Source organism: Sorex fumeus, unplaced genomic scaffold (assembly GCF_029834395.1).
Source record: "Sorex fumeus unplaced genomic scaffold, SorFum_2.1 ptg000002l, whole genome shotgun sequence".
In the NCBI taxonomy this organism is placed as follows: Eukaryota; Metazoa; Chordata; class Mammalia; order Eulipotyphla; family Soricidae; genus Sorex; species Sorex fumeus.
In genome coordinates, this window is record NW_026606059.1 from 67,460,942 (window position 1) to 67,484,774 (window position 23,833).

Consider the following 23,833-nt stretch of genomic DNA (forward strand, 5'->3'; position numbering starts at 1 on the left):
CGTTGACCATCAAGAATCAGGGACGCTGTCTCATTTGCCAAGGTGTCGAAAATCAGATGGGCTGGTCACGTAATGAGATTTAAAGACGACCGCTGGACTAGAGCTGTTACCGACTGGATTTCACGGGATGTCAAAAGACCGCGTGGCTGCCCACCTACGAGATGGTCAGACTTCTTCATCAAGATCATGAATGATCGGTTTGAGGCTCTTCATGTTCCCAGAGCGAACAGATGCCATTGGGCTACACTAGCACGCGACAGGGACAAATGGAGATGTTACTGGCACCCGCTCGAGCAAATCGATGACTAACGGGAAGTTAAGTCATTAAGTGAAGTGATATTTGAGGGTGTGTGTAAGGATATTGAACCCTACTCCATTGTTCTGCGGATCTTTATTCCAATACCATGCTGTTTTAATTATTACTGCTTTGTATTACAGTTTGGGGTCAGGGAAGGTGATGCCTCCCGTTTTTTTTTTTCTCCCCAAGAGTGGCCTGACCTTTTCATGGGGGATTATTTTCCATATGAATTTCAGGAGTGTTTGATCAATTTCTTTGAAAATGTCATGGATATCCTTAAAGGGATTGCATTAAATCTGTATAATGTTTGGGGGAGTTTTGTCTTTTTGACAATGTTAATTCTCCCAATCCATGAACATGTTTATATTTCCTAATGTTTTCTTTTATTTCTTGAAGTAGTTTTTTGTAGTTTTTTGGTTTTTTTGTTTTTGTTTTGTTTTTGTTTTTTTACAGGTCCTTAGTTAAGTTGATTCCAAGGTACTTGATTTTCTGAGGCATGATTGTGAATGGGATTGCTTTATTTTCATATCACTTTCTTGTTTTTCATTATTTGCATATAAGAAAGCCCCATTGGACTCTTGGATATATAGCCTGCGACTTTACAAGTCGATTGTTTCTAGGAGATTCTTGGTAGAGGCTTTAGGGTTCTCTAAATATAATATAATGTCATTTGCAAATAGTAAGAGATTGATTTCTTCCTTACCTTTCTGGATGCCCTTGATATTTTTTTATTCCCTAAGTGCTATGGCAAGTATTTCCAGTACTATATTGAAGAGAAGTGGCAAGAGTGGGCATTCTTGTCTTGTTCCTTCATTCTCATTTGTTTCCAGGACTGTTTTGATTTCTTCCTTGGTGCCCTCTCTGACCTACTGGTTGTTCAACACTGAGCTGTTTCATTTCCAAGGTTTTGATATACTCTCCATTTCTTTGTGTGACTAACTTCTATCTTCAGTGCATCGTGGTCTGAAAAGAGAGGTGATACAACTACTGTCTTCCTGATTCTATTGGGGTATGTTTTGTGGACCAGTATATGTTTATCTTGGAAAATGTTCCATGTTCACTGAAAAAATTGTTTTTTATTTTTTGGGGGATAAAAAGCCTGTCATACAACTACTAGCCCTCTCTCTTCCATTTCTTCCTTCAGAGCCGGTACCTCCTTGCTGAGTTTTAGACTTTTGATCTATCAAGAGGTGGCAAGGCAGTGTTGAAGTCTCCAACTACTATTGTGTTGCTACCAATGTCTTCCTTGAAGTTTATTGGGAGTCGTTTTAAGTATTTTGCTGGTCCCTTATTGGGTGATATATATTTAGGAGTGTGATTTCTTCCTGATGTACATATTCTTTAATTATTAAAAAAATGACCTTCACTGTCCCTTCTCATCTTTTTCAGCCTGAAATCTATGTTGTCTTACACTAGTATGGCCACCTCAGCTTTTTTGTGGGAGTTGTTTGCTTGATAGATTGTTTTCCATCCTTTGACTTTGAGTCTGTGTTTGCTCTAACTATTCAGATGTGCTTCTTGTGGGAACCAGAATCTTGGATTCAGTTTTTTAATCGATTTTGGCAAGTAATTTCTTAGATGATAAAAGTTTGTTGTTGCTGTTGTTGCTTTGGAACCAAACCCAAGAGTACTCAAGGATTATTCCTGGCTCTACGCTCAGGGATCACTCCTCACAGTGAGATACGGGTCCATATGGGATGCCAGAGATTAAATCTGGTCAGAGACTTCATTTGTTCTATATCTCTGACTGCTATGATAAAACAGTTTTAAAATACATGACTTTTCATAAACTAATATTGTAATAACATAAAAATAAATAAATTTCTTCATTTAAAATATTTCACAATATAATTTATTACTAAATAAATAATTCAATAAAATATGTTCTATAATTTTCAAAAATATTTACATGAAATTATAGAAAACAAAATGTAAAATATTAATTTATCATGTGAAAACTATCATTTTAAATTTCATTCTATTGTATCCTTCTAACATACACTTTTTTAATGTGCTACGGTTGATAGAATATTTTAAAATGAATATGTCATCATTTACATATTACATTATCTGAATAAGCAATCTTAGAAGTTTGAAATATTTAACAGTATGAGCTTTCTTTCTCCATCCATGCAAGATTTATTTCCTGCACCTTGTTCTCCTCCAAACACATAAATCTTTGTATATAAATTGGCTTTGAAGCTAAACAGATATATGCTACTTTCAAAAGATTTTTTTTTAACTTCTTGGCCTGTGATAATTTTTCCACTATCAGGTGAGAACAAAAACAGAAACGATTTTGCTATTCAATTAAAAATTTAAAAAGCACATTATGCAATGGGAAAATTTCCAGCCACAAGAACTGAAATGTCTGCCCAGACATCCTGAGTGATGCTGCCAAATGGTGGGAAATAAATAGGCAGAGAAACTCAAATGGACAGAAAGAAATATTTTCAGGAATAGCAGAAAAATATGTAGCTATACAGTCATAAGAAAGACAACAGTTTAATGACCTCGATAACCACAGGATATAAAATTGTATTTCCAGACAGTAACCAGGAATTCAAAGTCTCTTTATAAGTCTTCAGAAATCCAAGGATTCTGCAAACTTCCTTAGAAAGTGGATATTATTCGTGGTTCACAAATTTTGATTTATGCTGCGCACTCAACTCATTCACTCTGAACTTTGATTTATCTTCTGGGAAGAATCCAGGAATTTATCTCTGATTCAAGTAGTCTTGTGAGTGAACTTCATAAAATACTTTCAGTTTTTAAGAATAGATGATGGAAATGCCTCCATTTCCACGCTGAAACTGCTCAATGGACACCAGTGAGGACCTTCCCAGCTCTTTAAAGTGATTCTACAAGATTTTTTTGTCTGCTTCTATTCTTTCCACTTTCAAGGTACTAAAATTAGAAATGACCCATAAGATATGCATACTTGATAGCATAAGTTATTATTCAATTTGTCAAAAGAATACACTTTAAAATACAAACTATAGTGACCTGTATGGATATTTCCACTCTAAGGCAACAGAAAGCCTTGTTAGATGATTTGAGGGAGGATGTTAGCAAGCAAGGATTAGTTCTCTACTAGATGTCAGTAGTAAAGGGAATATATGTTGCATATTTTTATAACTCTTATCTTCAGGGTGGGTATACTAGTGAAATTCTAAGCTATGATTTATAAGAACAGACACTTTATTTAGCCAAAATAGAGTGGGTATCAAAGGAAAATTGCTGTCTTTTTTTTTTTAATGCTCCCACTAGAGCTCCGTGCTGTCTGATAGTCACAGTGCTTCCTACATTGATCAATTCTTCTAAACTCCTGACCTAAGATGAGTGCTCCTAGAACAATAACTTATTTCTCACACTACTTTCCTAGAATAAATGCAGAAATTACAGGTTTATGACTCCATCCTCCAAGTTCATCTCACCCCAATTCAGACATCAATCAGGAGTCTTCATTGTCATCAGTGCTGCTGATCAATTGGCTTTACATTGTAGAGTTCAAAAATTTGTCAGGAAAATGTATGTCATTCAAGAAAATCAATTTACATACTAATCTACTAGCTAATTCTAGAAGAACAGAGGTCGAGAATAAGAGCAGAGTGACTTTTGAAGAATGAAGTGTGGGGACAGAGATGTTGAGGCCTTACGTTCCCTCCATAAGCAAATATACCTTATAGTTTCAGAGAGCAAAGATACCTTTCCAGTATCTTTCTTTTTTTATTCACCTGGAAGTTCTATGAACCCCTTTCAATTAAGGTTTTGTGTGAAGATTACACTGTTTAAATACTGTCATTGGTAACAAATCCAATATTTGTGCATGAGTAATAAAATCTCAAATTCTTCAATGACATTTTTCTCCTAGCAATCAATACTTTCAACCCCAGCCCTTGTCCTTAGCCTACCCAAGAACTCCTAGACTTAACTTGTTTGCAAATAAAAAGGCACTTATTAATGTTTGCCAACATTGTAGGAAACTTATGGTTGGAATTGGAATCAGGTACTAAGTATTATCAGGGAGTGGGGTCAGAGACCAAAATAATATTCTTATGCTTGATACATTATATAATATGTGAAAACAATTTTCATGTTTCATGTGAAACATTTCTCCTCTCGCCCTGTAAAGTAAATTATACACTAAATTTCTGCTCTCTATGTTCTATGTTTAGAGATAGGGTCCTTGTGAAAGAAATTGAAGTAAGACAAAGTTGTAATTGAAATGGGAGTCTGATAAAGAGGATTCCCTGTTCTACTGGACTTAGGGAAATATAAAACCAAGATATAATATAAAAATGAGTGACTGTGTTGCCAGCCCAAATGTAAAGAAGATTAGAACACATCAGTGATGGTTCTGAAAACATTTAGTTCTGAAAAGACTCTAACTGACACAGAATCAAATGTCAAAGACTAGATCCTCCTTAGGTGAAATGCTTTAGCAGAAAAATTAATCTGGAAAAAAAAACAGTCTGCATATAACTGAGCTTATCATGGCACTAATTACAATAGCCATTATATGGAAACAACACAAATGCAACAACATAGATGAGTGAATAAAGAAATTGTGACATAGGCACACACTAAAACAGTATTCTGCAATGAGAAAAGCAAAATTTTGCTGGACTTGGAAGGAATTGAGAGTTTCACACAAATGAAGTGGGTTAGAAAAAAAAAGGATAGAGCCTAGATAATCTCACTTATATTCAGTATATAAAGAAACCAAGAAAAGAATTAGACAATTCCCCAACAGAAACAAACACAGAGACAAGATCAATAGAACTAGGAGGTGAAGTGGTTGGAACAATAATGGAGGGATCTTGACACAGTCGTGGAGGGCTTGGTTATATATTGTCTTTCGGCAAGTATAAACTGCTGACTTCAAGATTATTGTAAAAGATATGTCAATATAAGTCAATATAAGTAATTAGAAAATGGAGAATGTGAAAGAAGATCTCTGAAAGTTTGAAGTCCTTCATCTTGATAAAGCCCCAGCTAGGTATCTTATCTGTATAGACTACCCCCAAATTTGGGTAATAGAAAGCACTGATGGGGTGCTGCAAAAGTATGGTGTAATTTATTCTGAAGATTTCCCCTCAACTCTGTCTGCAATATTTCTTTAGTTTATGGCATATTCATTGGGCATTGGGAGGGAGGGCCACATCATTTTCAGCTTGGGATGGGTGACTGCTTCCTTTTAGTTTCAGAGAGCAATCTTGTCTTTCCTTCCTCTCATATATCCTAAAGAGAACTATGTTGCTTCAATCTTGTCTCCTGAATTTCTTGTATGAGAGGTTACACAAGGCACTGGAAAATCTGAATGGAATTCAGAACTTGAGTGCCCAAGTCATGCAGGAGGTCTTGCAGACAATCTGAGCTCTCATCAGGCACTTTCCTTGCAGGGGCATAGTAGGGTGGGCAGGATGTTGGTGATGTTCTCTTATGTCTACTCCCCATTTGTGCTCCCATCAACCTAGCAGAAACATATGGATAGAATCCTCATCTGATAAAGTCCTCCTCCTAAGAAGAGGAACCACAAAAGACTGCTGTCCAGCATGCATGGAGGCGGGGGGCGGGGGAGGCAGAGGCCATGTAAGGACGCAGTAGGAAAGCTTTATTTACAGTCCAGGAGAGTACTCCAGACACCAGATTCTGCCAACACATCTGGGACTTCCAGACTCTAGGACTGCCAGAGAAGAGATTGCTGTGGTGGAAGCCACCCCATCTCAGGGAAGTCTGACCAACACATGGAGGCAACTTGTTTCCGTGTTGATTAAGACCAGTCCCAGAGTGAATTTGCCTGATTTTAATGTTCCAAATGGTTCAATAGGCGAACAGCCAGACTGGATGCAAACAGCAAGACCACTTTATAATAACACTAAGTTCTTGCTGATAATAAGAGGCCAGCTTCAGGATATTAAGAAATGCCTCTTTTAACCTTCACTGGTGTGTCTTTACTCCAATTATATATTATATATATGTTATACATAGATAATATATGCATTATATATACATATATATATATAGCACTGTCCTCCCATTGTTCATCAATTTACTCGAGCAGGCACCAGTAACGTCTTGTGGGACTTGTTATCACTGTTTTTGACATATCAAATATGCCACCGGGAGCTTGCCAGGCTCTGCTGTGTAGGCGAGATACTCTCGGTAGCTTCCTGCGCTCTCCAAAAAGGATGGAGGACTCGAACCTGGGTGTGCCACATGCAAGGCAAATGCCTTACCCACTGTGCTATTTTATATATATATATATATATATATATATATTTATATATATAAAGATTTAGTAAAGGTAGGGCATTAGGGCATTAGCCTTTGTCCTCAGTTTACCTGGGTTCAATCTTGGTACCATATATGGCATCCCAGTCTTGGTCCCAGTTTGAAGGGGTGTAATTGAACTGCATCCAGCCACATTCATAATCTATTCCTGGATCTGTTCTCAAAAGTAACCACTGGATCTGTGGTCAGAAATAATGACTGGTGGTCTTCAGGTTGAAAGAATCCATATTAGGGCATTGCATTTTTGCATGCTTCAGCTAACTTGCAACATTGCTTTCTGTAAAACTGCTTGGCTGCTTTGCACCTGGAGTGGAACTTGGTATGTGAACAGGGCATAACTTCTTGTGAAACCAAGAGTGACAGGATTCAGGTGTATTTACTGTTCCTGGAATGTATTGTCTCAGTAAAGAACCCTGTAGATTGGGTAATGGATAACTCAAAATGCGGGTGGTCAGGGGAGATTACCCAAGGCTTAATGATTCCAGCTATAACCTTGCTTGTGCTAACAATCGATGTATGTAACTGCTGACTTTTGAATCTATAGGCTATGGAATGCTCGGGCTTTGTTATAACGGCCAATGAAGGCCCATATAAGACCCCCTTTGAAGAAGCTCGGGGCTTTCTCAGCCACTGCCCACTCTGGGGTATGCTGTGGAGCCCCAGTATGCTGGTCTAAATAAACCCCGTTTGTACTCCTGCAGGAATTGTTTCTGTCTGGTCTCTCCGCACCTCCCAGGACCAGGGGACTCACGACCCCAACAAGGGGACATTTATGGTGCTTAGAACTGGGGGTTATTGCATGCAAGGCAATCACCTTAATCAATAGCCTTGTTACCCTCACAAGTTTTTCCTCTAAAAAATAAAAAGAAACAAACAAAAGAAACCAGTATACCTCTAATGTTCCCTGTGGAGAAAACTTAAAGGGTGATAAGGAGTGAGATCTGAGAAGATCAAAAGTGACATGAAATTTGTATTAAGTTTTTCTTAATAATTTTCCCTTTCTCTTTCCTCTTCATTATTGTATTTGTTCCTGCAATGACTGTGGGCCACATGCATGCCTGACTGTTCCACTCTCATTTTTATGTAGGCAGGAAGGCAGATATGGAAAGCCCTCCTCCCAAGGCAATGGCAAAAGCTGACCTTGAAGAAAACAAGAAAAAAAAAACAGGAACTAAGGCTTGATAAGACCCTCACCTGGCACCAGGAAAGGGACCCTGAGGAGGCTGGACCTCCCCTCTGACAGAAGTTCCATTTGGAACAAAAGGCCAGGAAAGGAATTTCAAAGTTCATCACCACTCCCATCTCTACCTACTGATATACACCTTAGCAATGGACTTCGACTAGGTAGAAGCCCCACGTGGGAGCAGGTTGAAGAAGGCCACTTAGAAGAAAGGAAGGGTGGGGCATATGCTGCCAGAGCCCAGTGCTGCTTGCGCCCACATGGCTGAGCACATGCAGTGTCTGAGTACACATGTCGCCCCCATCTCCTTTCTTAAGATGTATACTTTTATCCTTTCATGTCTGATGCTGGGATATATGTAGGGGCCATCTCCCCACTTGTTCTCTCTTGAGCATGTTACTCTCTCTTTCGCTTCCTCCACACCTTCAACACCCTCCAAATAAACTCTGTTTTACTTCACTTCTTGTCTATTCCTGAAATTCTTTTCTGCGAGGCGAGACTAGAGCCCATTAACCCTGGATCCCAGGTGGCAGAGGTGGATGGGAAGGAAATGACTGTCTTTCTCCTCCCTGCTCCACATAAATCACCAGTGGGGCCCACCGATGTCAATTTTAGCTGTGTTTCTCAAACTGAGTTGCTCACCAGTTTATGTGTGAGCAAGCTTACACACTTGCCAAAGGTTCTCACCAAGGGTTGCTTTCCTTTTAATTGATCAGAGCTGCCAGGATTGTGTCTAGCACATGTGGTGGCTCTGGAGATTAAACCTGTGATCCTTGGATTGTAAAACATGCAGTGTCTACTACTGAGAATCTAGTACTTGCATCCCAGGAAAATTTAGTTTTCAGGATATCTTGCATCATTCACCTCGCTGAGAGACTTGATCCCACAAGCAACAAGGGGCAGTGTACAAGAGGTACATTTTCTTTTCCTAGATGAAGTTGTCAGTGATAGAAAGAGAAGCTAGCCTGGAGATAGGGGACTTGCCTTTCCTGGTTGGGAGATAAAGTAGGCATTTGTAAGTTAAAGGGGAAACAAAGCTATCAGGAGAGCAGAATTGTCTGCTGACTCTACATTACATTAATGACCTGCAGGGTGAGAGGCAAACACTGAGCAGTTCAAACTGTTAAAGGAGCAAAAGAAGAGCCTAAGATCATGATTGTCTGCAAATGAAAAACTGTTTCCTCTAGTTGAAGAGCAAGTCAGGTGAGAACAAAACTCTTCATCAAATAATCATGCTGGTAGAGCAGAGCCTCAGGTTTATATAAATGTTGTCGAGGCTCTTTGGTACTCTAAAGTCAGGTGTAATTTTTAAAACCTAAATTTTTAAATTTAAATTTTTAAAACCAAATTTTTAAATTCTAAAACGTGCCCTGAGGTCCTTAGAGGTTCCTGACAGCTTTTGGTCCCGGGTCACTCAGAGATAAAAGAGTTGAACTCTCTCTGAGTTGCAGGATAGTCTTTGTAATAACCCGATTCCTAGCAGGGAAACTGTGAAAGAACATCCTTTGTATAAAGGAAAAGGCAACTCTCTCAGGATCTACTTTCTTAACAAACTGACCCCAAACAAGGGTTATACCACCATAAACTGGCTGCAGACATGTTGAAACTGACAAGAGTGGAAAGTAATTACACCCCAAAGCAACTGCAAGATTTAGCCAGCATATCCCATTATGGTCCAGGGAGTTTTCCTGAAATTCAATTTGAGACTTCAAGAGAACTAGAACATGAGACTGACTAGGTAAGAATTAATTACCATGCGGTATATCCTTAGAACAAGAAACAGCTTGGCATGGACCTCAGGGCATGGGGAAAACTTTCTGCTAGCACTTAAAAACCTGAAGAAATAATCCAAGTAAAGTGAAAAATGTTTGAATTGCTTGAACAGTAAGGATGATCTCAGGGAACAGGTTAGAAAGATAGCATGAGGCTATGACTCTAGCCTTGCCTGGTGCTAAAGCCAATTTAATCTCCTGCACAGCATATGGTCCTCCAAGCACTGCTGGGTGAATTCCCGAACACAAAGCCAGGAATCTCTTCTAAGCACCTCAGGAATATGCCCACCCACAGAACAAAACAAAACAATGCCCTCCTCCCACCCCATCAAATAGCAAATCAAAAGTCTCAGGTGAGTAAACATGCTGCTGTATTTGCTATATGAGTCCATAAGACCTATCATAAGGTTAAAATGACATACAATTTCTTGGAAATTCTGGAATGACTTCCGTTTATCAAAACAATTATGAATTTACCTGGAAGAGTGATAAAGACAATAATAAAATATTTGGCGGTGACTTTCCATTTATGACTCCAGAAAAAATATACACATTTAAAGAAATTTCAGATAAAGACATTTTATAAAAATATCTTCTTAATCTTTAAAGAAATTTCAGATAAAGAAATTTTAGAAAAATATATTCTTAACATTACATGTTAAATATTTTATGGAGATTCCAGTGCATAGGGGGACTTATGCTAGCAACCGAAGTCATGCATTTGTGAGAATGATTAGCTATATGCTACCTACATAACTGATATACTTCATCAGAAGCACTAAATAAAAATTATAAAGCAAATAGCAAATTATCAGTTTAAATAAGATGAGCAAACAAAAGTGTTTGGACTACAGACAGTTGTGGAGTTAAATAATATAAATGACATCCTAAGAGACTAGCAACCAATAAAGTGTTTATTTAGAAATGATGGTGTGCTGAAGGCAAGGTAGAAGAAGAAATCAAAGGAAACGAACCCTCACCTTTTACCTCCAATACACACACACACACACACACACACACACACACACACACACACACTTACATACAAAAGCCACGATACTTGCTCAATCTTTAATAGAGCCTACTTTTTTATCTAGATTTTATTGATGGAGATAGAAGTTAGGTTTTATAAGAAAAAGCGTGTAACTGTATGAGAAGTAAATGCTGGGACATTTCACCTGTGAGCTAGTCTTACCATGTGCTTGTACAATGGCAGAACAAGACTATTCAGACATCCGGATAACTATAGAACAGAATTTGGCTTGAAATTGTTACCATCTAAATCCCATGTGAGAATAAGGCCTCTGATAGTCAAGTAAAATTAAGCACATAGTAGATTCATTCAGCAGTGGATTCACCAACTGATTATTCCCCAATATTTCAAGGCTATGATCGAGACTGACATATTCTATTGCTGAAAAATACCATCATGTTTGGAATTTGACTTCTGAATAAGTGCTAAAGTGGTGCAGAGAATCAAAATAAAGCCTGTGAATCTCCTTTGACTAAGAGAATAAATAAAAAAATTCAATATAGAAGTGTCAAATGTTAACGATTTCACTAAAGATGTAACAAATCCAAAGCTGGTATTCCTAATCACAAAACCTCATGGATTATTGTAGAATGACACTAGCTTAATGAAGCATTACCATTAATGTAGCTGCTGTCTGAGATATAGTATCAGATGTAAATGAATTAAACTCTAAAATGCAGCAAGTCACTCATAGCAGAGAAGTAACCAGTATTTCTTTCAATGCTGGTGAATTGGGTGGAAGAGGGGAAACAGATCATAGCAAATGGGAAGAAATATCCTGCCAAGTTTCTATATACTGTCGTTCCATTAAGTTTCAGTTGATATGATTTAATAAATTGTTAAAATTAATTTTGAGGACTCCAAGATACATACATGGTGAGCATTTAATCTGCCTAGCAATTCTACAGATATCTAAAAATTATATGGAAGCAATACCACATGGAAGATTGAGGGCAGGGAAGCTAAGATCAATCATGATTCTAATATCCTGGAACTCTCAAAGTGCCAATGTTATTTATAAACTTGCACGTACTTCATTATTTAAAATATATTTATTGGGCCAGGGATATAGTACAGGGGATAAGGTGCTTGCTTTTCATGCAGTTGATCCAAGTTCAATCCCACACACCTCATATGGATCCCTGAGAACCAACAGGATTGATACCTGAGCACAAAGTCAAGAATAAATCCTGAGTAGTGATAGGTGTGGTCCAAACCTCCTACCCTCAAATTTAGAACTCTTTTATTGTTTTATGGTTTCTGTGGTTATGGGGTCTAGTAGAGGTTTTTATGAGTGTTTTGTAGAAGATCACAGCTTGAAATTAAGGTTAGTCCTAGATTAAAGCTATCAAAAAAATTAATTGAGAAAGAATTCTTCAGTCATGGTATATTTTGTTTCCTTGTGCCTTTAGAATTAATAGCACATTGTTTACTAAAAATCAGGGTGAGTTTTAGGAGAGAGCAAAAGGTATTAAAGGGGAGAGAATCAATTTACTTTTCAGAGGGATAATATATTCTTTTGTAATCATATTCTCATAATCATGTATAACCTGCACCATTTGCTACTCTGATTGGTTAGAAGAAATAAGGACCTAGCATTTCCTCAGAGAATCTTAAAATCAGGAAAATGGAGTGTCATCTTAAAATCTGTATACCAAATACAAAGCAGCGGACAGTTGAAGCACATTATTCAGAGAGTTAAGATAGCATTCATTTAAAACACTATAGACTATAGGTCAAAATGTTGCTTTTTGAGCCAAAGCAGAAAGAGCTGTTCTGACATCTGAAAAGCTAGGTGGAAGATTATCCATTGGGTACACTAAAAATGTTCAAGGCAACCGGTATCTGCATTGTAAATTTAAAGCAGGAGAAACTATAAATGCTTTAGAAGATGGAGCATTCTTACAGAAAGTTTGGAAAGATTAACAAAACTTCTGATGCTCGGACCACCACTAGCTTAAGGACAAACTCTGATGTAGTTTTAACTGCAACGTTCCTTTTTTCCATTCGTTGAAATTATTCTTAAGGCACAACACCAAATATGTATACACATTATATGTATATATATTTCATAGAATAAATATCTTCTTTATATATTAAAAAAACATGTTCACCAGTTTAGCCATTTTTAAACAAGTTTAAGGATTCTGTAAAATTTATCGTATATGTAGAAATAAATTTGGCATCAAAAGACACAGTATGACAGAACATTAAATGGAATTACATAGCTTGAAGTCCTTGATATTGTTTGAAAAACAGTGTAGTGTTGTTTGAAGACATAATCTAATAAAATATATGGTATAATTTATATTCAGTATATTATTTATACTCAGAAAGCAGAGAGATGAAGCATAAAAGTCTTCATACTGGGATAGTCATTAAAACAGTTTGATTTTATTTTGGAGGAAGTTTGAAATGTCAACAGCGTTAATTCCTAAACACTTTACCAATAGGACATATCTACAGTTCTCACACGTGGATTGTCATTTAACCAGTTCTCCATTTCCCTAATCTCTTCCTGGTCATTCAATCTTGTCTGTTAAGATATCACTAATTCAGTAAGCCCATGACACATGGTATTCTAAAAGCTGTTCATAACAGGGTAGATCTCTTCTGATCTTTAAAAAAAGATCAAGGAAGTAAGCATAGACTTGAGCAGCTTGTAAATGTATACAACTACATTCTCCAAACCAATGTGCTCTCCTTTGGATTCTGTCCCCAATAAAGAGGTAAACAAATGAATATGATAAATCTATGATTTCAAGTCATGTTTCTGAGATCAAGTAAATTCTCTCTAAAGCAGATTCTGCATCTCATAGGAGGTTGAAAATAAAGGTTCAATTTGTCTAAAATAACAAAACTTACTTTTAATGATCCATAATATTATTTCTGTATACTGTGGACTTGTGAATTCAACTGAGATATGGTAAAACTACCACCCTTGCATATGTTAGTTATTTAAGATGTTAGTAATTTTTGTTAACTCCTCAACACTGAAATGGAAGATCATCATGAAAATCATCCTGTAACATTTCAACTGTTTTTTTAAATGTCAAATTGACTTGTGACACAAGAAGTCCTAGTCCTATGACAAGAAATGTAGTTCTTCTATTTCTCCTCCAAATTAAAAGATTTCACTTAGGTATAAAATTGATCTAACAACAAAGTCTCCAATGGAGACGTTACTGGGCCCGCTCGAGCAAATCGACGATCAACGGGAGGGCCTTTACCTTTACCTTTACCTATAAAATTGATCAAGCATTATGTTATTTGGTTAGGGCAATTCCATGTTCAGACGTTGTTACTTTCTATGCAAACTCACTGAAATGACTTTGATTATGCATTAAGGAGGCCAGAGAGATGAATACAAAGAGGGCCCAGGAATTCAACTATAGGCTTTCAGAATCTGAACTTAATAACTTCTCTTTAAAAATCTGTAAGGGATGAGGGATAATTTTCGAGAACTACTTGATCACTTGATTGCTTGGTCACTTGATATCCTGTTATGCATTGGTTTGCTTGAGTGGGTGCCAGTATCATCTCCATCCGTCCCTGTCACATGCCAGTATAGCACAATGGCATCTGCTCGCTCCAGGAACATGAAGAGCGTCAAACTGAAGGGCAGACATCTTGGTTTTGTAGTTGTCAAAGGACAGGCAGACATTGTGAATGCTTTGCTTGGCTTCTGCCACATTGCCCAGCACCGCTGCTCTTCTCTCTTTGAGGTCTTCCTTTATTGCTTCTCTGCACAGCTTTGTAAACTCAGACGTTAATTTGTGGTTTCCCAATGTTCATGCCAAGCCACATTGGGGAATGAGCTCGAGAGTTTCTAAAGACAGGTGTCTTTTTGTGGCTTTCTCTCTCTCTCAGCATTCCTCGCACAATCATGGAGGTGCTGAACCAGTCGATCGTATTCGTCACTGATGTCATCAATGACGGCATCTTCCCATGTTGCCGCAATACTGCCAAAAACTCCCAGTTGGTTGTCATTCTGGGAGTTCTCTTCTTAAACTTTGCAGCCCTTTCTCCCTGCTCCATGAAGTAGAATTTTGCATGAAGGAGACGGTGGCCCGATCCTGTTTGGAATTTTGGGACAACAGCGACCTCGGTCAGGCAAAACAGTAGACTGAATATGATGCAGTCAATTTCATTGTGAAACTATCCACTGGGAGATGTTCATATCCAATTCAGCTTTCTGGAACTGTGAGTTACCATAGATGGTCTTAGTCAACATGATGAACTCAGACAGTCTCTCACCTGTTCGTTCCATTGTAGGCCATAGGTCCCAATGTGGAGTTCTTCAGACAATCTTCTCAGCCCTATCTTGGCATTAAAATCACCAACAATGATCTTGTAGAAGGTGTGGTCTTCTTTATAGAACTTCTCCAGCTCCATGTACAACTTCTCGATTTCTTCTTCATTGTAGTTGATTTTAGTGCATAGATGACAAAGATAGAAACTGCAGGCAATGACCCACATCTATTCAAGCAGAAGTGTCAGATTTCATATGTTAGGCATTTGAATGAATCAATGGTCATGGTCAAGTTCATGTTGATGAGGACACGGACTCCACCAATACCTCTATTGTCACATGTTCCGAGGAACAGTTCTTCTCGAGTGTCAAAAGTGGTGTGGTGTGATTCATGACTTCTTGCCTTGGTCAGACCAATGATGTCGTACATGATCTTCTGCGCTTGCGCCATCAGGTCCTTGATGGATGCTTCTGATGCCAGTGTTATGTGTGTTGAAAGTACTGACAATCATTTTAGACCTTCTTCGTTTTGGCAGCCTTGTTTGGACCTGAGCTTTTATCAGCCTATCCTTGCTTGTCCTTCTTAATGTTGCCTTATTGGGGGGTCTTTCAGGATCAGAGGAATAAGGACCATTATTGTTACTGTTTTTGGCATACGAAATATGTGACAGGTGACTTGCCAGACTCTGCCATGCTGGCGGGACAATCTCAGCTTGTCAGGCTCTTAAGAACTACACTATATGGAAATTTCCCTCCAGAAACTTAACATGCAAGTTAACCACCCAATTCAAGGACATTAGCAGAAGACTTAAGATTCCTCATTCATAAAAAAAAAACCAGAAAATCACTTATTACTAATAGCATAAAAACATAAGTTTCATGTTATATAAGTGCTGCCTGTTCTCTAAGGCCCATTCATATTTTTGTGAGTAATTCAGGTGGATAGTGCACAAAACAGTGAATTTTTATTACAATGGAGTGAACACAAGCTTCTAATACCTAAATCTGTGAAAAAGAGGCTGCTAAAAAAACTTGCACAAATATCTCCCCAGAGTTAGACACTTTTTATTATTGTAATTGTTAAAATTAGAATTGCCGTATTGGATTAATCACATATTTTGACTCATTGATACTGTATTCTCCTAACTATTTCATAATATTATTTGGCTTTGGTTGCCATTCTGATCTTCTTTATTATGGTAATTGAACTCACCTAGTGTCTGATGGATTTTCATTCAGAGTTTCAAAACTATTTCCTTATTGTCTTCACTTTGGCCAAAATAACCTCTGCCTGTGAGAAATACAATTATTTTATTTTATAGCTTTTTTGTTGTACCAAAATTTTGACATCCTCAAGGACTAGAGATGATTCAAGATACACAGAAAGAGAGATCATGGAAATTGTCTAACAATTTTCATGTTTCACTTACATGCATTTATACTGCATGGGCTGGAGCGATAGCACAGCAGGTAGGGCATTTGCTTTGCATGTGGCTGACCTAGGTTCAATTTCTCCGTACCCCCTCGGAGAGCCCGGCAAGCCAACAAGAGTGTCCCGCCCACACAGCAGAGTCTGGCAAGCTCCCCATGGTGTATTTGATATGCCAAAAACAGTAACAATGTCTCACAATGGAGATGTTACTGGTGCCCGCCCGAGCAAATTGATGGACAATGGGAGGACAATGTTACAGTGCTATAAAAATAAAAAGTATAATTAAAACTGTTGCAAGCAGTTCTCAGAGTGAGTAGGTCTTCCTCCAACATTCCTTCCAAGTTTGAAATTTCCTTTAGATCTAAAAAATTGTTTAAAGCATTATGGTATTTATTGAGTAACTGAATTAGACTCATGAGAATCCACCTTGGTTTTCTATGGTTGGTACAAACTATAGAATTGCCCTAATGAATTACTCGTAAATTTTGTCTCAGTGATACTGTGTTCCAAATATATCACTTGATCACTTGACTTCCTGTTAATCACCAATGTGCTCAAGTGGGCGCCGGTAACATCTCCATTTGTCCCTGTTGTGTGTTAGTGTAGCCCAATGGTGTCTGTTCGTTCTAGGAACAAGAAGAGCCTCAAATCGATCTTTCAGTGTCTTGATGAAGAAGTCTAATCATCTGGTAGGTGGGCGGCCATGCGGTCTTTTGACGTCTCTCAAAATCCAGTCAGTAACGGCTCTAGTCCAGCAGTTGTCTCCAAATCTCATTACGTGTCCAGTCATTCTCATTTTCGATGCCTGGCAAACGAGACAGCGTCCCTCATTCTTGACTGTCGATGGAAGTCAGAACTCCATATTCTTTCTCTCATTTGAGTGAAACGTGATACTCCAGGCATAGCTCTTTCAATTCCTCTTTGGGAGAACCTGAATGGCATTCTCATCCTATTTTCGTAGGGCCCAGGTCTCTGAGGAGTATGTTAATGCAGGAAGAAGAGTGGAATCGAAGAGATGTGCCCAGAGCTGGAGGATCTTTGTCCTCTTAGCTATTTCTTCGATGCTCTTGAAGGTGTTCTAAGCCACTCTCTTTCTCCTGCGCAACTTAGGTGCCAGGTCATTCGTCATGTTGACTGCTTGACCTAGGTACACATAACTGTTGCATTCGGAGATGTTTGTCCCATTGAGAGTGAATGGAACGTCAGGAATGAGACCGTTTCTCATAAACATTGTCTTCGTAAGATTCAGTTGTAGTCCGACCTTTTCCACACTCATGGTCAAAGTCGGTCACCATTTGTGCCTCTTGGCTAATGTTTGGTGTTATTAGAACGATGTCATCAGCAAAGCAGAGGTGGTGTAATTGCCGACCGTCTATTTTCAGTCCCATTTCTTCCCATTCCAGTCATTGCATGACATTCTCGAGGGTGGCACTGAAGAGTTTCGGTGAAATAGTATCACCCTGCCAAACCCCTTTCTTGACATTGATGATCATTTCTTTGTAGAATGGTGAGATCCTGGTAGTGAATCCGTAATACAGCTCATGGAGGATCCTGATGTATTGAGTTTGAATGCCCTGATTGGCTAGGGCTTCAATGACTGCTTCTGTCTCAACAGAATCAAAGGCCTTCTTTAAATCAATGAACATTAGACAGTGGCATCTTTAACTCCCGAGAAAACTCAATAAACTTGGTTATAGTGTGGATATGGTCAATCGTGCTGAATCCTTTTCGAAAACCGGCTAGCTCGCATGGTTGTCCTTCATCTAGTGTTCTGCCAATCCTATTCAGGATGACTCTAGTGAACAGCTTGCAGATAACAGACAATAGCAGATTGAGCAATGATTGCCAATGTTGTGGATGTCTCCTTTCTTGTACAGTAGTGCAGTCCTGCTGGTATTCCATTCAGATACCTTGCATTCAGATAAGTAGCATGTGAAGAGCTGAGCCGGTGTATTGATGAGTACTGAAGGCAGGTTCTTCAGGTGTTCAGGTCTGACCTTGTCTGGGCCGGGTGCTGTTCATTTCTTTACTGATGAAATGGCATTTTGGATTTAGGAAGGGAGAACATTTGGAACGACATATCCATCCTGCGGAAATTGGTATATGGGCAGGTGGACGTGGCTATCAAAGAGATCTGAGTAGAAGTCATGGATTTCTCCATTGCCCTTCTGAAAGATGTGATAGATCCACCAGCACCACCAACTGGGAGCTCTTTGGCACTATTGCTGCAACATGGGAAGATCCCGTCGTTGACAGCATTGACGAGGAATACGATCGATTGGTTCAGCACCTCCATGATTGTGCGAGGAATCCCAAGAGAGAGATAGCCACAAAAAAACACCTATCTTTGAAAACTCTTGAGCTTATTCACCAAAGTGGTTGGCGCATGTCTCAGGCAATGGCACACAAATGTCCCAGCTCACAAAGCAGTGCAGAAATGCCATCAAGAAAGACCTCAAAGAGAGAAGAGCAGAAGTGCTGGTAGATGCGGCAGAAGTTGGGAAAAGCATTCGTTCCAAATATATATGCCAATATATTTTAACTTATACTAAACTGAATGTTTTCTGTAATCAAAACTTCAATATAATGAAAGAAACTTTCATAAAGTGACTCAAAATGACATAAGAAATGAAAATAGCTTCAGATAAATCATTATGATATAAAACACATGTGCAAAAGAACCTTTAAGGAAAATGTTAGACCCACGTGAGTAAACTATTGAATTTTGGTGTACAAAGAAAAATGTTAAACCTCCTTTAAAAACTTTATAGAAATTTTAGCATATGAATTATTCCAAGTGTATTTTATGAGGTCAACATAACTTGACATAAAAATCTCATATTAATCCAGAAAAATCATATAAATTTCTCATAAACATATATTCAAAATTTCTTTTCACAGAAAACATAAAATCTAGTGATAAAACACTATATCCAGTGATCTTAAAAAGAACAGAGCCTCAAATCAAATGCATAATCTTAATAACAAAATAACCCTCACTTAACATTTGAAAATAATTTAACTGCATTAACAATATGAAGGACAAAAGTATTATCATCATTTTAGTAAATATATAAAGAAATCATTCAATAACAACATTCATTTACAACAGAATGTTACAAGCTTAAAATCTCATGAAGCAAGGGCAAGATGAAATAATAATAGATATAGTAGATTTTATCTTGTTTGCAGTGTGCCTCATGCATACTTAAATGGACTTAATTATAGTGAACTTGATTATCAAGAAAGCTGTTAAAGGGGAATATGCTGATACTTATAATTTCATTGGTGTTTATACTAAGTCCAAATCACTTTCATCCTACAGTTTTATATAAAATTTTAAAATAAGAGATAGCACAGCGGTAGGGCGTTCGCCTTACACGCGGCCAACATAGCCGACCCGAGTTCGATTCCTCCGCCCCTCTCGGAGAGCCCGGCAAGCTACCGAGAGTATTCGATCTGCCAGACACAGTAACAACAAAGTCTCCAATGGAGACGTTACTGGGCCTGCTCGAGCAAATCGACGATCAACGGGAGGGCCTTTACCTTACCTTTACCTTTTAAAATAAGAGATATTTGTATTAAATAGCTTTCACTATGTGCCGATGATGCTATTAGAAGCCATCAATCACTTAATCACTTAATCACTTAACTTCCCGTTAGTCGTCGATTTGCTCGAGCGGGTGCCAGTAAAGTCTCCATTTGTCCCTGTCGCGTGCTAGTGTAGCCCAATGGCATCTGTTTGCTCCGGGAACATGAAGGGCCTCAAACTGATCGTTCGTGATCTCGACGAAGAAGTCTGACCATCTGGAAGGTGGGCGGTCGCGCGGTCTTTTGACATCACGTGAAATCCAGTCAGTAACAGCTCTAGTCCAGCGGTCGTCTTTAAATCTCATTACGTGACCAGCCCATCTGATTCTCGACACCTTGGCATATGAGACAGCGTCCCTGATTCTTGATCGGGGACTGTTGTCAGAACTCCGGATTCTCTCTCTCATTTGAGTGAAACGTGATATTCCAAGCAAAGCTCTTTCTATTCTTCTTTGGGAGACCTGAATAGCGTTCTCATCTTGTTTGCGTAGGGCCCAGGTCTCTGAGGCATATGTTAATGCAGGAAGAACAGTGGAATCAAAGAGATGTGCCCGGAACCGGAGGTTCTTCGTCCTCTTAGCTATTTCTTCGACGTTCTTGAAGGCGTTCCAAGCTGCTCTCTTCCTCCTGCAAAGCTCGGGTGCCAGGTCATTTGTCATGTTGACCTCTTGACCTAGGTACACATAGCTGTTGCATTCGGAGATGGTCATTGCATTGAGAGCGAATGGGGCATCAGGAACAAGGCTGTTTCTTATAAACATTGTCTTCATAAGATTCAGCTGTAGTCCTACCTTTCCACACTCACGGTCAAAGTCGGCCAGCATTTGTGCCGCTTGGCTGATGTTTGGTGTTATTAAAACAATGTCATCAGCAAAGTGGAGGTGGTGTAGTTGCCAACCATCTATCTTCACTCCCATTCCTTCCCATTCTTCCCATTCCAGTCGTCGCATGATGTCCACGTGGCAGCTCCGGCCGAGACCCACGCACGACTGAAGACCCACAGAACAAGATAAGCGGAACTCTCTGAGACCTTGGACTCCAGGCTCGGCAGACCCAGGGACAGAGCTTCTCTGCTTGCTCCCACCAACACAGGTGACAAAGGGATTCTAATCAGGAGCCCCACCCTACCCTGCCCTGTCTGCTTCCATCAACCACCCAGGGATCGAATTGCTCACAGCAGACCCACCCTACCCAGATAAATACCCCACTGGCAGACTTCCACTCTCTACACTACTTCCATTACCCAGCCGTCGCCACACTCCAGGATACTTTCCAGACCCGCGCAGCCGCTTTGCGGGCATCATAAGACACATCATAAGACACTAAATACCCATCTTCCGGAATTGTCGTACCATATTTGATAGGGTTCAAATATGGTAACACCTACAAGGGTGATTAGAGGTCACCCCAAAAGCCTCTATCCCTCTCGGAAAGACTGGCAAAGAAAGGGCTGCAAAGTTCAAAAAGAGAACTCCCAGAATGACCACCAACTGGGAACTCTTTGGTACTATTGCGGCAACATGGGAAGATGCCATTGTTGACAACATTGAGGAGGAATATGATCGACTGGTTCAGCACCTCCATGAATGTGCGAGGAACGCCAAGAGAGAGATAGCCACAAAAAATCGCCTATCTTCGAAAACTCTTGAGCTAATTCGCCAGCGTGGTTTGGCGCATGCCTCAGGCAACCGCAAGCTAACATCCGAGCTCGCAAAGCAGTGCAGAGATGCGATCAAGGAAGACCTCAAAGAGAGAAGAGCAGAAGTACTGGTAGATGCGGCAGAAGCCGGGAAAAGTATTCGTAATGCCCGCCTGTCCTTCGCCAACTATAAGACCAAGATGACTGCCCTGCGACATCCTGATGGATCCATCACATCCTCCAGAACGGCAATGGAGATTATCCATGACTTCTACTCAAATCTCTTTGATAGCCATGTCCACTTGCCAACATACCAAATTCCACAGGATGGATATGTGGTTCCCAACGTTCTCCCTTCCGAAATCCGACACGCCATTTTGTTGGTAAAGAAACAAACAGCACCCGGCCCAGACAAGGTCAGACTTGAACACCTGAAGAACCTGCCGTCAGTACTCATCAATACACTGGCTCGGCTCTTCACTCGCTACCTGTCTGAATGCAAGGTTCTGTCCCAATGGAAAACCAGCAGGACCAACGTACTACTGTTCAAGAAGGGAGACACCCATGACATTGTCAACTATTGCCCGATCTGCCTATTGTCTGTCATCTACAAGTTGTTCACTCGAGTCATCCTAAATAGGATTGGCAGAACACTAGATGAAGGACAACCATGCGAGCAAGCCCGGTTCCGCAAAGGATTCAGCACCATCGACCATATCCACACGATAACCAAGCTCATTGAGGTTTCTCAGGAGTTCAAGATGCCGCTCTGTTTAACGTTCATTGATTTAAAGAAGGCCTTTGATTCTGTTGAGACGGAAGCGGTCATTGAAGCCAATCAGGGCATTCAAGCCCAATACATCAGGATCCTCTGTGAGCTGTATTGCGGATTCACTACCAGGATCTCACCATTCTACAAAGAAGTGATCGTTGATGTCAAGAGAGGGGTGCGGCAGGGTGATACCATTTCACCAAAACTCTTCAGTGCCACCCTCACGAACATCATGCGACAGCTGGAATGGGAAGGAATGGGAGTGAAGAAGCCATCAATATGGACAGTAAATCCAAGTTCTCTGCTCTTATGAAACTTATTATCTTCCATTTTCAGTCACTACTGTTAATTTTCTTTATGCTTCTACCTATTCTTATTAAAGTCTGATTTCATTGAATTTATTAATCTTCCTGGAGAGCACTGAAGCTCTTTTCAAATTCCCAAGTTGATATCTATAACCAGATGCCTGATAAGCATTTAGGGACAATCTTTAGTTACATTTGTAGTTTTATTATATTTATGTAGTCATTAATACATTCTCATTAAATTCCAATAGGGTTTGTTTAAATTATAATTATGGTTACTCTTTCCAAACAATCCTCTTGGTTCTATTTTCTAATTTAGTCTTATCCTGGGCTGGAGTGATAGCACAGCGGTAGGGTGTTTGCCTTACAAGCGGCCAACATGGCCAACCCGAGTTCGTTTCCTCTGTCCCTCTTGGAGAGCCCAGCAAGCTACCGAGAGTATCTCACCCGCACGGCAAAGCCTGGCAAGCTACCCATGACTTATTCGATTCGATATGCCAAACACAGTAACAACAAAGTCTCACAACGGAGATGTTACTGGGCCAGCTCGAGAAAATCGATGAACAACAGTAGGATAGTGACAGTCTTATCCTAGGAATAATGACAACACACTCTTTCACTCCAAAAATATTTCATCCTATCATAATTATTCTTATTTACTTATACTTTATCTTCCATCTCTGATTTTAAAAGATATATTAAGTATAAAATATGAATCAAATGCAACAATCATTTCATTTATCACACTATTACTTCTTTATCTTGTCTTCCTTTTATTAAGTTTACAAACACATGATAATTAGGGTAAAGTTTATGAAATCTAAATAATAAATTTCTATACATTCATCTTGATCAAATCCTTAAGAAACTTCTATGATTTTCAAAATAAGGCTCTACTTTAAGCTGGTAATATGTATTCTAGCTAATTTGGCCTGCATTTATATACTCAATTTACACATACTTCATGTTTTATTTATGCTTCTCTTTTGGAATGTGTAAGTTCATTTATTCCATCTATGTGACATTGATTGTGACTTCAGACACTAAATGTATCATATTTTATATTTTGGAGCATTCTTTTTCAGATCTTTTGATCCTCAATATCTCACATTCAATCAAATCTCTGAGTGTTCTTTGGTTGAAAATAGAGAACCTCAAAGGTTCTCTTATAATGACTCATGACAAGACATTTTCAGCATATTTACTAAAACATACATCCTGAAACAGAGGATAGCATATACCTCCCTCCAGAAATATATTAC